Raw genomic sequence first — 4,912 nt, 5'->3', positions numbered from 1 at the left:
AGTTTAATGCTTACATTTTGCAACTTGAGAATCGTTGTTTCAAGAAAAGGTTCGTCTAGGACCTAATGACTCAAAGAAAGTAATGAGGAAAATGCTTCACTGCGAAGACGCATTAGAGATCTTGAAAAAATTCTGCACAATTGTCAAGTCAGAATCACTGAGTTAGAGCAAACTCTTGAAATGAATGAACATGGCAAAAGTCAACTGATTCTATGTGGAAAGAAGTGAAGAAAGAAGTAATATGGTGTTCGAGGCCATGGTTCAAATGAGCGAAGTTGCTAGATATGTTGGGGAACTAGCTGTTGAAGCCAAAATAATTGAGCATCATGTTGATCCAGTTTCTAAGTGCGGAAAGAAGGTGTCATGGTTAATGAAAGAAATTATAGAGCTTAATAGGAAAGCTACGCCTTATCTGTAGTTATGAACTATTATAAAGAAACTTTTGTATGCCGATGAAAGTTGTTCTATGACAGTTAACTTTTTGGGATCAATGTTTTTACATACATGCATTTTGCATACATTCATCATTCATTTCATAATTTTCGCTATGAATTATTATTTTATTTATTAAGTTAAAATTCATTAATTAAAATTTGAAAAAATAATATTAAAAGATTTTTCAATCGCAGTTACTCTGGCCAAAAGAGAAATACTACATCACTACGGTACTAGACAAGCTACTAAGAGAATTATGGAGGATAAAATACAGCGTATTGAGGAACATCATCATAAAGAACAAGAAGAAATGAGAGTGAAGTTGGAAAAAATTGAAGCTAGTATTGCAAATTCACAAGACAGTATGATGAAGAAAATAGAGGATATGTTTAAAAGGCAGGCTATTATGGAAAATGCCTGAAAATCCTGTATCTTTTGATCAAGAATCTATGTATCCTCTAGGTTTTCCACCAGAACCAATTTATCATTCTGGTACTACACCTATACAAATCAATGCTCGTACATCTGCATTACAAGAAGTCAAACCACATGAAGATCAACAAGTGGATCCTGCATCTTCAAGCAAAAATCCGCTTATATCCGATGTGAAAATAGGGGATCTTAATACTGAGCATTTGATCCCAGATTTGAATGAGCTGAATGAGAAACAAAAGTAAATGAAGCTGACCAGACAGATCAAGAGCTTAGAAGAACGAATGAAATCTGTGGAAATAACTGAATCATTCTATGGGTTTGACGCTAGTGAGTTGAGTTTGGTTCCAGACCTAATCCTTCCCATCAAGTTCAAAGCTCCTGAATTTGATAAATATGATGGTACTACATGCCCTTCATCCCACATTACTATGTTTTGTCGAAGAATGGCAGGATATGTGAAGGACGAGAAATTGTTAATTCACTGCTTCCAGGATAGTTTGACAGGACCGGCTTTAAAATGGTATACTCAATTGACCAAAGCCAACATTAGATCCTGGAAAGATTTGGCTAAAGCATTTTTAGAGCAGTATCGCCATGTAACAGACATGGTTCCTGATAGATGGACTCTCCAAAATTTGGAGAAAAAGAATAATGAAACATTCAGACAGTATGCCCAGAGATGGCGTGACACTGCGGCCCAAGTTCAACCACCTTTGTCAGAAAAAGAGGCCACATAATGTTTGTCCATACATTAAAGGCTCCTTATTTAAACCATCTAATGGGGAATGCAACCAGAAATTTTGCAGATTTGGTTATTTCTGGAGAACTCATTGAAAATGTCTTGAAAAGTGGCAAGATTGAATCAAATGATGGGTCTAGTTCCAAAAGACCTACTTACCGGAAAAAGGAAATGAAGTCAACAATGCCAATTCTTACAGCAAGGATTCATCGAAAAGTGTTACAATAACCCAGCCAAGGGTTAAGAAAGAGGAAACAAACACTAATCGAGCAGATTCTAGAGGATCTCGAAAAGAAAATGAAAGGTTGTCTTTTACACCATTACCAGTACCATATGCGGAGATCTATGATTCGCTGTTAAAAGCAGATGTTATACGGCCTTATCCCTTGGTTCCCATGCAACCACCATTCCCTCCTTGGTATGATACAAAGGCACACTGTGTTTACCATGAAGGAATTACGGGTCATTCCATTGAAAACTGTTTAGCATTCAAAAGGGTGGTTCAAAATTTGATCAACACTGGGAAGTTGGAATTCAATACACCATCTGCATCAAATCATCCATTGCCAAATCATGGAGATAAAAACGTGAATGTAATTCAGGAAGAGAACAGAAAGAAAGCAAAACTGACATTTCTGAAATTAAATCTCCGTTTGTTTGGGTATTCCAACAACTCTCTTTAGCCGGTATAATTCCACAACAATTCAGGCCAAAGCAGAATGAATGCAAGAATTATTGTGAATATCATCAGGAGCAAGGGCATAAAATTCAACTATGTCCTGAGTTTAGAGATTTGGTGCAAAAATTGATGAACAACAGAGAAATAGAATTCTTTGAAGAAGAACCAGAAAAAAAAGAAGATGATGTTTGCTCATCAGAGGATTCTAAACCAAGTCAAAGAATAAATGATCCTGTGATCATTAATGTGAAATCATCTACGGCGGTTCCTGCACCAATAAGGCCGAAAGTAGTTATCACCACTCCTCTACCATTTCCATATAAAGATACCGCAGGGTACCTTGGAATTATACTACCAATGTTTCAATGGTAGGAGGATCTGTTTCTCTAGAAAAACAGAAGAGAAAATACAAAGTCTGAGTACCACATCGACGTCTGAAGCAGTGAGCGAGGTCGGTTTCTTTACAAGAAGTGGGAATGTTACTCTCCCGAAACATCCAATGCTTCAGAACAAGTGAAAGCAAAAGGAAAAGCCATGGCAATACCTCAAAAGGTATTTGAGGATGAATCCCTTCCAGCATTTAATGAGCCTGTGACAGAAAAACAAGCTCAAGAATTTTTGAAATTTTTGAAACATAATGAGTATAGTGTGGTTGAACAACTACACAAACAACAAGCGAGAATTTCTATTCTTGATCTCTTGATGAATTCAGAAGCACATAGAAATGCTTTGATGAAAATCCTCAATCAAACATTTATCCCCGAAGATATATCCCTCAATAAACTTGACAGAATTGTGGGACATATAGCCGCTGACAATTACATAACGTTCACAGATGATGAAATACCGGAAGGCGGAATGGGGTCAGTAAAAGCTTTGAACATCACGACACATTGTCATGGTCATGTGTTGCCAGGAGTATTGATTGACAATGGATCGCTCTCAACTTGATGCCTCTAGTTACACTTCAAAGAATGCCTCTGGATCAATCACACATGAAGAGTTATCATAATGTGGTACGAGCATTTGATGGTACTCAAAAAGAAGTGCTTGGGAAAATGGAAATACCGTTGTTAATCGGCCCAGTCGTGTACAATATTGACTTTGTGGTGATGGACATCCACCCCATATAATTGTCTATTAGGGAGGCCATGGATTCATTCAGCAGGAGCCGTTCCTTCTTCATTACATCAGAAATTGAAATTTGTTGTTGATGGACAACTAATATGCGTCAGTGCTGAAGAAGAAATCATTGCGTCTGTAACAAGCGATGTTCCATATATCGACACCAATGATGAGGCTCTTGAATGCTCTTTTCGAGCTCTTGAATTTGTAAATGCAACCTTTATTGTAGAAGGAAGCAAATTCCATATCCCAGATTGTCTGATTGCACCAAGATGACGGTACAACAAACTTTAGGCATCGGAGCTAAAGCTGGGAGAGGTCTAGGAAAGAATCTTCAAGGGTTTTCAGTTCCTATCAGTATAAAGATGAAAAAAGACCGTTTTGGGCTGGGTTTAAGCCCAATCTTCAGCAAAAGAACAAAGAGATGAAAAGAAGATGTGAAGACAGAAAGGCAAAATTGAAAGGGGGAGAAATCCTTTGGAAACACATGTCTTTCCCACAGTTGAAGACCACATTCAGATCAGGGGGAACAATTAATGTGGAACAGCAGCTTGTTGAAGCCTTTAAAGAAGAAAAGTTGACGAAAGATCAAGACATAGTTGAAGAAGCTATGAATGGATTATTTATCAACATGATCATGAATGACAACAAAACTGGCAAATACTTGGATAGGATTCGACCATGTCTTCCTGGAGAAACACTCACCAATTGGACCTGAAGATCTTCCTATAGTTTTTAATATTAATACAGAGTAATATTCAGAACTAATCTTTATGTTTAGCTCAAAAATATGAAAACTTTTTGTTATCTTGTAAAAGAAATTATGTTAAATATAAGAAATTTTCTTTAAAATTTTCAGATGGCAATCATTCTTTACATTTATTAATTTTTACATTTCATAAATTTACTATATTCTTTCGGAAATATGTCCGACTTAAATTTGCAGGTGTCACCGTGTTAATAGCATGTGTATTCCTAAATTTAATCCAGTGATAAATTTAGAACAGCCTATATGTCTGGAAGAAATCAATGGTTGTGAGGATGAACTGGAATGTGATATTCCTACTGAACTATTAAGATTGGTAGAAAAAGAAGACAAACAAATTCTACCCCACAAAGAAGAGGTTGAGACTGTGAATTTGGGAACAGATAAGAAATAAAGAGGTGAAAATTGGTACCACTGACATCCAGATAAAACAAGAATTGATAAATCTCCTTCAAGAGTTCAAAGATATCTTTGCCTGGTCTTATCAAGATATGCCCGGTTTAAGCACAGATATAGTATACACAAGCTTCCAATCAATCCAGAATATAAACCGGTTCAACAAAAGCTCAGAAGAATGAGGCCAGAAATGTTGTTGCAAATCAAAGAAGAAGTGATGAACAAATCAATGCAGGTTTCCTACAGGCATCTAAATACCCAGAATGGGTAGCCAACATTGTTCCCGTACCAAAGAAAAATGGAAAAGTTCGAATGTGTGTGGATTACAGAGATCTCA

The sequence above is a fragment of the Hibiscus syriacus genome, unplaced genomic scaffold (genome assembly GCF_006381635.1).
Source record: "Hibiscus syriacus cultivar Baekdansim isolate YM2019G1 unplaced genomic scaffold, ASM638163v2 tig00002799_pilon, whole genome shotgun sequence".
NCBI lineage: Eukaryota > Viridiplantae > Streptophyta > Magnoliopsida > Malvales > Malvaceae > Hibiscus > Hibiscus syriacus.
Note: the sequence above shows the minus strand (reverse complement) of the source record.